Source organism: Tachypleus tridentatus, chromosome 4, assembly GCF_004210375.1.
Source record: "Tachypleus tridentatus isolate NWPU-2018 chromosome 4, ASM421037v1, whole genome shotgun sequence".
In the NCBI taxonomy this organism is placed as follows: Eukaryota; Metazoa; Arthropoda; class Merostomata; order Xiphosura; family Limulidae; genus Tachypleus; species Tachypleus tridentatus.
The window spans coordinates 1,271,892-1,286,512 of record NC_134828.1 but is presented as its reverse complement, the minus strand read 5'-3'; the positions used below and the strand labels follow the sequence as shown (position 1 = coordinate 1,286,512).

At 31.9% G+C, this 14,621-nt stretch overlaps 1 pseudogene across 1 annotated transcript in view; it reads left to right on the top strand.

Annotated features, from left to right (window-relative positions):
* LOC143248428 (uncharacterized) overlaps window positions 1-14,621 on the top strand; it is an 81,511-nt pseudogene that overhangs the window by 618 nt on the left and 66,272 nt on the right. Inside the window, exons 2-3 of the transcript XR_013026984.1 lie at window positions 9,394-9,503; window positions 10,654-11,028. The product of XR_013026984.1 is annotated as an uncharacterized LOC143248428 (transcript). The remainder of the gene's footprint in view (window positions 1-9,393; window positions 9,504-10,653; window positions 11,029-14,621) is intronic.

The following is a 14,621-nucleotide window of genomic DNA, read 5'->3' as shown; positions in this document are numbered from 1 at the left end:
ATCTATCTGCTGAGCACCCCGAGGAAAATCGAATCCCCCATCTTAGCGTTGTAAATCCGTAGACTTACCGCTGTACCAGCGGGAGATTCTCATGCATAGTTATTTCAAGTTTAGGTTTGGATAAGGTTCGGCAGTATTTGTTTCATAAATTAAATACTTCGTCTTGCTATATATAAATTTGTAGTATTAATCTACAATGTTGAGAGACATGGCTTCATTTCGACATCCATATTTAATGAGGGTAAAGAAAAATATCTACCTGTTTCGTAAATTCCTCATGTTTCCGGTAGACTTAGAGGCAACATCCGGTTAATGTATTGTGAGATGTAGAAGTGACTGCCGAACTCGAGGCCACGAACCCATGAAATCCCATTTTATTTCCGGTATATTTTCACGTCAAAAGAAACATGTGATGAAAATATAAATATGGAGCATGTTTATAAGCTTTGCCTGTATACACTAGCGTTATTAAACTTCCTGTTCCATCAGCCCGCAACACTTCTGTTTCGATCGTGCCAAGTATTAAAAAAACGGAAGTAGAACTGTATAGATGAGCGAATTTGATAAAAAACTTTGTGACTAGAGAGCGTGCACATTCCGAAATGAAAGCGGTTAGATTTGCATAAGAAAACACAATATTTTATCTTCTCTGAAAGTAACAAACAAGTCAAACCTACATTTTAGTTGCATATTAAACTTAAATATAATCAGCTAAATATAACCTCCTTTAAACAAGTCACGGGGTGAGATTTAAAATATAATGATATATGGTATATAAACAGCACTTGAGTTAAAGATATGTGTTATATTAAAACCTTCCGTCAAGACGTCACACAGGATTTTAAAATTTTAAAATATGTGTCATATTAACTCTATTTAAGGAGTCATGGGGAGATCCATGAGTTGATAGAGTTTATTTGATATATTTTAAACCTATACGACAAGTAACTAGAAAACTTATAATATACATAAGTTGAAATACTTTTTATGCCAAATCAATATTTATTGATTATGAAACACATAACATGTATGCAGTTCAGTTTGTTTTTGTTAAACACGAACTTTATAAAGGTTTTTCAAAATTTAATTTAAATTTTAAAATGCTTCAAAACATACTGTAAAAAACTAAATAACTTAAGTAAAACTAAACTTTTCTTATATTTTTTATCTTGTATTAAGTAAAAATTCGGTTTAATGGTGAAGTATTATACAATTTATAAACAGTGGCAGGTATAACGGCCGGTGACAGTGACTGACTGGGCTTGTATTTCCTTTGCTTGATGTATAATACCTGTACGAATAGAGTCCGCTGGGTCCCATTTGTTTATTTTTTGACTAGGTATTTAGGTCTAACTCCAGCCCTGTGAAGTGCTTAGTGTTGTGATAATCAAATTATTCCAGATACAGACAAAATTTTTGTCTACTTAAACAAAACATAACTGTAAAACAGTCCAATAAAAAAACTATTGAAACACAATAACATTTGTCTACTTAAACAAAACATAACTGTAAAACAGTCCAATAAAAAACTATTGAAACACATAATAACGTTTGTCTACTTAAACAAAACATAACTGTAAAACAGTCCAATAAAAAACTATTGAAACACACAATAAGGTTTGTCTACTTAAACAAAACATAACTGTAAAACAGTCCAATAAAAAATTGAAACTATTGAAACACATAACAATAAGGTTTGTCTACTTAAACAAAACATAACTGTAAAACAGTCCAATAAAAAACTATTGAAACACATAATAAGGTTTGTCTACTTAAACAAAACATAACTGTAAAACAGTCCAATAAAAAACTATTGAAACACATAATAAGGTTTGTCTACTTAAACAAAACATAACTGTAAAACAGTCCAATAAAAAACTATTGAAACACATAATAAGGTTTGTCTACTTAAACAAAACATAACTGTAAAACAGTCCAATAAAAGACTATTGAAACACATAATAAGGTTTGTCTACTTAAACAAAACATAACTGTAAAACAGTCCAATAAAAAACTATCGAAACACATAATAAGGTTTGTCTACTTAAACAAAACATAACTGTAAAACAGTCCAGTCCAATAAAAAACTATATGAAACACATAATAAGGTTTGTCTACTTAAACAAAACATAACTGTAAAACAGTCCAATAAAAAACTATCGAAACACATAATAAGGTTTGTCTACTTAAACAAAACATAACTGTAAAACAGTCCAATAAAAACTATCGAAACACATAATAAGGTTTGTCTACTTAAACAAAACATAACTGTAAAACAGTCCAATAAAAAATCTATAAGGTTTGTCTACTTAAACAAAACATAACTGAAACACAATAATAAGGTTTGTCTACTTAAACAAAACATAACTGTAAAACAGTCCAATAAAAGACTATTGAAACACATAATAAGGTTTGTCTACTTAAACAAAACATAACTGTAAAACAGTCCAATAAAAAACTATCGAAACACATAATAAGGTTTGTCTACTTAAACAAAACATAACTGTAAAACAGTCCAATAAAAGACTATTGAAACACATAATAAGGTTTGTCTACTTAAACAAAACATAACTGTAAAACAGTCCAATAAAAACTATTGAAACACATAATAAGGTTTGTCTACTTAAACAAAACATAACTGTAAAACAGTCCAATAAAAACTATCGAAACACATAATAAGGTTTGTCTACTTAAACAAAACATAACTGTAAAACAGTCCAATAAAAACTATTGAAACACATAATAAGGTTTGTCTACTTAAACAAAACATAACTGTAAAACAGTCCAATAAAAAACTATTTGTCTACTTAAACAAAACATAACTGTAAAACAGTCAAATAAAAACTATTGAAACACATAATAAGGTTTGTCTACTTAAACAAAACATAACTGTAAAACAGTCCAATAAAAAACTATTGAAACACATAATAAGGTTTGTCTACTTAAACAAAACATAACTGTAAAACAGTCCAATAAAAAACTATTGAAACACATAATAAGGTTTGTCTACTTAAACAAAACATAACTGTAAAACAGTCCAATAAAAAACTATTGAAACACATAATAAGGTTTGTCTACTTAAACAAAACATAACTGTAAAACAGTCCAATAAAAAACTATCGAAACACATAATAAGGTTTGTCTACTTAAACAAAACATAACTGTAAAACAGTCCAATAAAAAACTATTGAAACACACAATAAGGTTTGTCTACTTAAACAAAACATAACTGTAAAACAGTCAAATAAAAAACTATTGAAACACACCATAAGGTTTGTCTACTTAAACAAAACATAACTGTAAAACAGTCCAATAAAAGACTATTGAAACACATAATAAGGTTTGTCTACTTAAACAAAACATAACTGTAAAACAGTCCAATAAAAAACTATTGAAACACATAATAAGGTTTGTCTACTTAAACAAAACATAACTGTAAAACAGTCCAATAAAAGACTATTGAAACACATAATAAGGTTTGTCTACTTAAACAAAACATAACTGTAAAACAGTCCAATAAAAAACTATCGAAACACATAATAAGGTTTGTTTACTTAAACAAAACATAACTGTAAAACAGTCCAATAAAAAACTATCGAAACACATAATAAGGTTTGTCTACTTAAACAAAACATAACTGTAAAACAGTCCAATAAAAGACTATCGAAACACATAATAAGGTTTGTCTACTTAAACAAAACATAACTGTAAAACAGTCCAATAAAAAACTATCGAAACACATAATAAGGTTTGTCTACTTAAACAAAACATAACTGTAAAACAGTCCAATAAAAAACTATTGAAACACATAATAAGGTTTGTCTACTTAAACAAAACATAACTGTAAAACAGTCCAATAAAAAACTATTGAAACACACAATAAGGTTTGTCTACTTAAACAAAACATAACTGTAAAACAGTCAAATAAAAAACTATTGAAACACACCATAAGGTTTGTCTACTTAAACAAAACATAACTGTAAAACAGTCCAATAAAAGACTATTGAAACACATAATAAGGTTTGTCTACTTAAACAAAACATAACTGTAAAACAGTCCAATAAAAAACTATTGAAACACATAATAAGGTTTGTCTACTTAAACAAAACATAACTGTAAAACAGTCCAATAAAAGACTATTGAAACACATAATAAGGTTTGTCTACTTAAACAAAACATAACTGTAAAACAGTCCAATAAAAAACTATCGAAACACATAATAAGGTTTGTTTACTTAAACAAAACATAACTGTAAAACAGTCCAATAAAAGACTATTGAAACACACAATAAGGTTTGTCTACTTAAACAAAACATAACTGTAAAACAGTCCAATAAAAAACTATTGAAACACACCATAAGGTTTGTCTACTTAAACAAAACATAACTGTAAAACAGTCCAATAAAAAACTATCGAAACACATAATAAGGTTTGTCTACTTAAACAAAACATAACTGTAAAACAGTCCAATAAAAAACTATTGAAACACATAATAAGGTTTGTCTACTTAAACAAAACATAACTGTAAAACAGTCCAACAAAAAACTATCGAAACACATAATAAGGTTTGTCTACTTAAACAAAACATAACTGTAAAACAGTCCAATAAAAAACTATCGAAACACATAATAAGGTTTGTCTACTTAAACAAAACATAACTGTAAAACAGTCTAATAAAAGACTATTGAAACACATAATAAGGTTTGTCTACTTAAACAAAACATAACTGTAAAACAGTCCAATAAAAGACTATCGAAACACATAATAAGATTTGTCTACTTAAACAAAACATAACTGTAAAACAGTCCAATAAAAGACTATTGAAACACACAATAAGGTTTGTCTACTTAAACAAAACATAACTGTAAAACAGTCCAATAAAAAACTATTGAAACACACCATAAGGTTTGTCTACTTAAACAAAACATAACTGTAAAACAGTCCAATAAAAAACTATCGAAACACATAATAAGGTTTGTCTACTTAAACAAAACATAACTGTAAAACAGTCCAATAAAAAACTATTGAAACACATAATAAGGTTTGTCTACTTAAACAAAACATAACTGTAAAACAGTCCAACAAAAAACTATCGAAACACATAATAAGGTTTGTCTACTTAAACAAAACATAACTGTAAAACAGTCCAATAAAAGACTATTGAAACACATAATAAGGTTTGTCTACTTAAACAAAACATAACTGTAAAACAGTCCAATAAAAAACTATTGAAACACACCATAAGGTTTGTCTACTTACTCGTTGACCAAAACAATGTTATTGACTAACATTAATAAAAACAGTCTGTAACTCTAAAAATGATGTGAGGATGGCAGTGTCGACAACAATGTAAACAATAATATAGGGATGATACAACTATATATAGATCATCCATACATGGTTTACAGTATTCAAATTTAATGTTACATTGTAAAATGTACGAGTACTAGATGGTTACGAGGTCAATAAATTCGACCGACCTCGAAACGAGAGTCTGTGATAGACTTTAATAATCAAGACATGTTTTGACTCAACTTGGTTTTGGTTATAAGTAAGTCCTAGGATCTTACTTACACTATACTGATGTCTGTCCTGACGGATCTTACTTACACTGTACTGATGTCTGTCCTGACATAACTATGACGTTATGATAAACAAACTGCATACCAACAGTAAGGAATATATAACTTCTAAATGTCGTGATACTAAAGTCAACAACAAACTGCATACCAACAGTAAGGAATATATAACTTCTAAATGTCGTGATACTAAAGTCAACAACAAACTGCATACCAACAGTAAGGAATATATAACTTCTAAATGCAGTGATGCTAAAGTCAACTATGTCTTTCAGAGTGTAACATCAAATTTAAATCATGTATGGATGATCCATGTATCGCTGTATCATCCAGATATTTTTGTTTACATTATTCTGCCATCTTTACATCATTTTACATTTATAAATGTTTGGTGACGTTTTTTTTCACGACCGAAAGCTAATGTATTCTATGAATGTATTTAATAAAATTTAATATCATGCCTATTGATCTTTTTCTACTCCTTCACTTCATACATAATTATACGGAATGGCTCCATAAAGACATGGATTGTACAGTGTACAAAGCATTGAGTGTCCACTAACGTTCGTCTATTACTGGCTGGTAATTCCTGTTTCACCTTGTACTTAAGCTTTTTAAAATAACACTATATTTCTTTAAAAACTAACTTCAAGGGGTAATGACCTCATTGTTCAAGCTAGAATTGTAATAAACTACTACTAGTTATTACAAATAAGTGATGATAAGATGTAGAAACACACACACTCACTGGATTAAACTGATGTTTGTGATACAGTATACGTGGAGCTGTTTTGACTGAAACAACAAGATGAACAATTTGATGAGTTGGGAACTTTCTGACTTGGTATCTTTGTGATGGTTTCTTGCCTTGCTGTTGGGTTTGTTGGTTAGAGAAACAAATTATAGCTAATGTCAAACAAACCATATTTTAATGTAAAACTCTCTGTTGATTTTCATGCGTGCGTCCTTGTTTGTTCGTATCTTTTGAATTTTTGCGCAAAGCTACACGAGAGCTATCTGCGCTAACAGTACCTAATTTAGTAGTGTAAGACTAGAGGTAAGGCAGCTAGTCATAAACACCCCTCGCTAATGAATAGTGGGATTGACTGTTACATTATAACGCCCTTATGGCCAGTTTGTAGCATGTCTACTGAATAGTGGGATTGACTGTTAAATTATAACACCCTTATGGCCTGTTTGTAGTATGTCTACTGAATAGTGGGATTGACTGTTACATTATAACGCCCTTATGGCCTGTTTGTAGCATGTCTACTGCGTATGTTGGCCATCATTATATATAGTCTGCCGACTGTGATAGTCAGTTTGTTTTGTTTGTGTTTGAATTTCGCGCAAAGCTACACGAGGGCTATCTGCACTAGCCGTCCCTAATGTAGTAGTGTAAGACAAGAGGGAAGGCAGCTAGTCATCACCACCCACCACCAACTCTTGGGCTACTCTTTTACCAACGAATAGTGGGATTGAACGTTGAATTATAACGCCCCCACGACTGAAAAGGCGAGCATGTTTGGTGCAACGGGGATGCGAACCCGTGACCATCAGATTACGAGTCGCACGCCATGCCAGGCTCGTCAGTTTTTGTGAAATTGTTACAAACATATGGTGAGCTATGATAGGTTTGTTCATAATCATTAATAATAATAATAATAATAATAATAATAATAATAATAATAATAATAATAATAATAATAATCATTAATAATAATAATAATAATAATAATAATAATAATAATAATAATCATTAATAATAATAATAATAATAATAATAATAATAATAATAATAATAATAATAATAATAATAATAATAATGTGTGTATTTAACTTTCGAAACAATCAGCACCACTTTTCTGTTTCAGACGATTTTCACAAAATTTTATAAAACTTTATGTGCTGGAAGATGGTTTTTCTGTGGTTCACGTGAAAGACCAACGTTCGAATCATAAATTCTTTGCTCTGTTATACTGCTTATAAATTAAAAAAGGATACACATATATATGTCTAATTTTAGACAAGATGATTGTCTTTCTTCTAAACTTACCAAAACAAATACGATAAAAGAATCTGTGTTTAGATAACGAATTTACTGTCAACGGCATGGAGAACTTTTATACTGTTTTGTTTCTTTCAATTATTTCTTCGGCTCGGTTTCGAACGAAAGAATTCTTGGACGCCCAGCGAGTCCTGTACGAATCGAGATAAAACGTTAATTTGTTGGTGTTTCCTGGTAAGACATTCTTTAAAATTCAAACACAGTAAATGGTCGAGTACAGCGATTCATCTACTCCATATGCCAGTGATTAAGAACTGCAGATATTTTTTATTTTTTCAGAATATATTCCCAACACTGGAATGATTTTCGATTATGTCGTAAGGTGTTTCTTATAGATCTTAAAGAAACCTGAAGTTGAACAAGATTATATAAGTTATAGGCTATCAAACACCTAGATTTGTGTCCATTTTAGTACTTTAAACTTATTATAACTCTTCAAAGCGTCATCCGGGAAATAATTTCGTGGAAAGAGAGGCGATTTTTTATAACCCAAGAAAACTGTTTAACGACGAAAGAATATCTCACACAACTATTCCGACCCATCCACGGGCGCTGGTGTCACACAACTATCCTGACCCACTCACAGGCCCTGGTGTCACACAACTATCCCGACCCACCCACAGGCGCTGGAGTTACACAACTAACCCGACCCACCCACGGGCGCTGGAGTTACACAACTATCCCGACCCACCCACAGGCCCTGGTGTTACACAACTATCCCGACCCACCCACAGGCCCTGGTGTTACACAAGAATCCCGACCCACCCACAGGCCCTGGTGTTTTTACAGCTAAGCTTGTTGCTATCTTCAAATGCCGAGAATTACTACAGAATGGAAATCAGACGATTTGACTGAATTGTAGTTTGTCCACTGGGTTCATTTAGGTTTCCTGTTTCTTCTGTTACTCCGTTTTCTTTAGTTATATTTTATCTTCGATATCTGCAGGACATTGTATGTCTCAACATAATAGACCACGTTTGTCTAGAGGTAACACGTAACTTTCTCATAATTCATACAGGAGGACAACCCTAATAAACGCACGTATATTTCTCCACTTTATTTTTAGTGTTAACAATTCTACCTACTTGTCCATAATTAACAAGTTGTTTTTTACCGAAGACAACTTTGACGTTTAAGTATTGTTCCTGCTGCTTCCCTCTGGTTCAACGCTAAGTCTTCGGGCTTGCGACACTATAATTCAGGTTTAGATACAATTTGTGGGCAAAACACAGATAGCCCACTGTGTAGCTTTGCACTTAACAACAACCAAATTAAACAATATTCCCTGTGGACAAGAGTATGTAATCTCTAATCACACAACTGAGAGACTGTTGGGTGTTTTTTTTATAAAATCACTTTCTGCTAATCAGATCTAGAAACGTTTGTGATTTTTTTCTTACCTCTAATCACAAAACTGAGGGATATTTATTTAAAATAATTACAGTTTACCTTTAAATAGACCCGCAACGTTTTACAGGGATGAAACTGTAAAACACATCCGAAAAAATTATTTCATTTGTTTTCTGTAAACGTGAGAATGAGATGCGATGGTCTATTACAGAGAAAAATTCGTGACATGATGAATGGCTTTTTTCTCATCCATAAACGAAAGGCTAACGTATCTTTACCGGTTTTGAAGATAAATTTCCTGAAGTACAAATAATAGTGACGTGTTTCTATACGTCAAGTTTTGAAACTTACTCCATAAGTAACATTTTCCCTTCGTTTCTTCTGGTGTTTATGACAGCCCAGAGTTGTAACAACGGGATTGGAAAGCTGGTGTATGAAAAAGTTTCAGGTTACAAACTCGTTGGTGGTGGAAACGAATTTGGAGGTGGACGTTCGAGGAGTGAACTGGTAAGTTGTTTGGTTACATGTCAGTCGGTCTGTTGTTTAATTACATATTAATTACTAAAATGTTTAATTATATATCAATGAAGAATAGCTTCGTGTAGTTTAACAGAATTTCTTACATAATTTTCAGAATAATCTACATTATAAACTGCCAACAGCCATCTCAGTTCGATATAACGAACTATATAATTTATGAAACTAGTTCTATATGACGAAATATATAATTTATGACACTAGTTCGATATGACAAACTACATAGTTTATGCAACAAGTTCGATATAACGAAATATATAATTTATGACACTAGTTCGATATGACAAACTACATAGTTTATTCAACAAGTTCGATATAACGAAATATATAATTTATGAAACTAGTTCTATATGACAAACTATACAGTTTACGAAAATAGTTCGATATGACGAACTATATAATTTATGAAACTAGTTCTATATGACAAAGTATATAATTTATGAAACTAGTTCTATATGACAAAATATATAATTTATGAAAGTAGTTCTGTATGACAAAATATATAATTTATGAAACCAGCTGCTATTAAATCCCTATTAACCTCATAAATATGCCCTATTTCAGGGTGTATTTTATCTCTTATTTCCGGTAAAATTTACGATAACCTCGCCAGCGAACGCTGGTTGGTGGAAGATAATACGCACGTGATGGATAATCTTTGTAGTAAGTTAAATGTTCTAAAAATCCATATGCTTTTCATTTATTCATAAATTTATGTTTATAATCATAACTTTACGTTAAAAGTACCCTTCCAAACGGCACTGCTGTAAGTGTGAAGAGATATAACGCTAAAAACGTGGTTCGATACCCGAATTGAGCGCACTACTAATAACCTATTGTGTAGCTTTTTGCCTAATAATAAATAAAATCGATAAAGTAATAACGGATTTAACTCAAGAGAGAAAATTATAATTCTTACAACATGATAATATTGCTTTTTATCAGTTAATTAATAAAAACACATCGAATCATTAGTACATCCTACTTTACAAGCAAGGAATATATAAAATTTTTATCTGATGTTACATCACGTAATATCACTGAACACGCACGTGTTTGTGCTAAGTACGTATTTGATAGAGTTATTTTGATTCTATATAGTGCAACATTTCACCGTTAGGTAACGCGCAAAGACTTACCGACAAGAGTACTTGAAGAATGTATACGTCGTTGTCAGGAGGACCGGACGACCTCTATACAGGAATGTTTATCATTTGACTTCTTTCCCGGTAAACCCCTGTCCTTTTCCGTCCCAGGACACAGGACATTAAGTGAGACTTCTAGAAGGTTCGGAGACTCTGAGTCGAGCAGTAACCAGAGGTTACCTGGCGGTAGCTATAATAACGATAGAAAAACTGCGGAGTCGATTTTAACAACGGTGAAAATTACGAGGAATCTAAATGTTATTTGTACCACGATCGTGCGTCACCAGATGGCACTAATACATTAATCGCAGAGAGAGATGCGTGGCACTTTAATGAAGTATGTTTGTCATGTAAGTTATTTTGTTTATTGTTGTTGTTGTTACGTGCAAGCTTCACCGTTTTTTTAAAACATAGAATTATGATTCTTTAGAATTGGAAATATTATGAAGCAATTGTAACGTTTAAGTCTTCTGCTTTAATAATGTGAATGTTACCCTTTTCACACCGCAGTTGGTGTGTTAACTTGTTTTATATCTCGTTGAACCTTGTCTAAAGTTTACTTACTTTTAATACTCACTTCCACATAATATGGTATTAGACTTACTATCTTAGATTAATACAAGTTTAATAAAATCAAACTTAGTGGAAATCTAAACGATTTATCTTAAAATTCTATGAGTATTCAATATCATAACCACGACTTTTCTAAATTCCAAAATATACCGGTAGCACAGTGTTCATTTTTCAAAATATACCAGTAACACAGTGTTCATTTTTCAAAATATACCAGTAACACGGTGCTCATTTTTCAAAATATACCGGTAACACGGTGCTCATTTTTCAAAATATACCGGTAACACATTGCTCATTTTTCAAAATATACCGGTAACACGGTGCTCATTTTTCAAAATATACCAGTAACACAGTGTTCATTTTTCAAAATATACCAGTAACACGGTGCTCATTTTTCAAAATATACCGGTAACACGGTGCTCATTTTTCAAAATATACCGGTAACACGGTGCTCATTTTTCAAAATATACCGGTAACACATTGCTCATTTTTCAAAATATACCGGTAACACAGTGCTCATTTTTCAAAATATACCGGTAACACAGTGCTCATTTTTCAAAATATACCGGTAACACGGTGCTCATTTTTCAAAATATACCGGTAACACGGTGCTCATTTTTCAAAATATACCGGTAACACGGTGCTCATTTTTCAAAATATACCGGTAACACATTGCTCATTTTTCAAAATATACCAGTAACACAGTGCTCATTTTTCAAAATATACCGGTAACACAGTGCTCATTTTTCAAAATATACCGGTAACACGGTGCTCATTTTTCAAAATATACCGGTAACACGGTGCTCATTTTTCAAAATATACCGGTAACACAGTCTTCATTTTTCAAAATATACCAGTAACACAGTGCTCATTTTTCAAAATATACCGGTAACACGGTGCTCATTTTTCAAAATATACCAGTAACACAGTGTTCATTTTTCAAAATATACCAGTAACACGGTGCTCATTTTTCAAAATATACCGGTAACACAGTGCTCATTTTTCAAAATATACCGGTAACACGGTGCTCATTTTTCAAAATATACCGGTAACACAGTGCTCATTTTCAAAATATACCGGTAACACAGTCTTCATTTTCAAAATATACCAGTAACACAGTGCTCATTTTTCAAAATATACCGGTAACACAGTGCTCATTTTTCAAAATATACCAGTAACACAGTGTTCATTTTCAAAATATACCAGTAACACAGTGCTCATTTTTCAAAATATACCAGTAACACATTGCTCATTTTTCAAAATATACCGGTAACACAGTGCTCATTTTTCAAAATATACCAGTAACACAGTGTTCATTTTCAAAATATACCAGTAACACGGTGCTCATTTTTCAAAATATACCGGTAACACAGTGCTCATTTTTCAAAATATACCGGTAACACGGTGCTCATTTTCAAAATATACCGGTAACACAGTGCTCATTTTTCAAAATATACCGGTAACACAGTGCTCATTTTTCAAAATATACCGGTAACACAGTGCTCATTTTTCAAAATATACCGGTAACACGGTGCTCATTTTTCAAAATATACCGGTAACACGGTGCTCATTTTTCAAAATATACCGGTAACACAGTGCTCATTTTTCAAAATATACCGGTAACACATTGCTCATTTTCAAAATATACCAGTAACACAGTGCTCATTTTTCAAAATATACCGGTAACACAGTGCTCATTTTTCAAAATATACCGGTAACACGGTGCTCATTTTCAAAATATACCGGTAACACGGTGCTCATTTTCAAAATATACCGGTAACACAGTCTTCATTTTTCAAAATATACCAGTAACACAGTGCTCATTTTTCAAAATATACCAGTAACACGGTGTTCATTTTTCAAAATATACCGGTAACACAGTGTTCATTTTTCAAAATATACCGGTAACACGGTGCTCATTTTTCAAAATATACCGGTAACACAGTGTTCATTTTTCAAAATATACCGGCAACACAGTGCTCATTTTTCAAAATATACCGGTAACACAGTGCTCATTTTCAAAATATACCGGTAACACAGTGCTCATTTTTCAAAATATACCGGTAACACAGTGCTCATTTTTCAAAATATACCAGTAACACAGTGCTCATTTTTCAAAATATACTGGTAACACAGTGCTCATTTTTCAAAATATACCAGTAACACAGTGCTCATTTTTCAAAATATACCGGTAACACGGTGCTCATTTTTCAAAATATACCGGTAACACAGTGTTCATTTTTCAAAATATACCAGTAACACAGTGCTCATTTTTCAAAATATACCGGTAACACGGTGCTCATTTTTCAAAATATACCGGTAACACAGTGTTCATTTTTCAAAATATACCAGTAACACAGTGCTCATTTTTCAAAATATACCGGTAACACAGTGTTCATTTTTCAAAATATACCGGTAACACAGTGCTCATTTTTCAAAATATACCGGTAACACATTGCTCATTTTTCAAAATATACTGGTAACACAGTGTTCATTTTTCAAAATATACCGGTAACACATTGCTCATTTTTCAAAATATACCAGTAACACAGTGTTCATTTTTCAAAATATACCGGTAACACAGTGTTCATTTTCAAAATATACCAGTAACACAGTGCTCATTTTCAAAATATACCGGTAACACAGTGTTCATTTTTCAAAATATACCGGTAACACAGTGCTCATTTTTTCAAAATATACCAGTAACACAGTGTTCATTTTTCAAAATATACCGGTAACACAGTGCTCATTTTTCAAAATATACCGGTAACACAGTGCTCATTTTTTCAAAATATACCGGTAACACAGTGCTCATTTTTCAAAATATACCGGTAACACGGTGCTCATTTTTCAAAATATACCGGTAACACAGTGCTCATTTTCAAAATATACCGGTAACACAGTGCTCATTTTTCAAAATATACCAGTAACACAGTGCTCATTTTTCAAAATATACCGGTAACACAGTGCTCATTTTTCAAAATATACCGGTAACACAGTGCTCATTTTCAAAATATACCGGTAACACAGTGCTCATTTTTCAAAATATACCGGTAACACGGTGCTCATTTTCAAAATATACCGGTAACACAGTGCTCATTTTTCAAAATATACCGGTAACACAGTGCTCATTTTCAAAATATACCGGTAACACAGTGCTCATTTTTCAAAATATACCGGTAACACGGTGCTCATTTTTCAAAATATACCGGTAACACAGTGCTCATTTTTCAAAATATACCGGTAACACAGTGCTCATTTTTTCAAAATATACCGGTAACACAGTGCTCATTTTTCAAAATATACCGGTAGCACAGTGCTCATTTTCAAAATATACCGGTAACACAGTGCTCATTTTTCAAAATATACC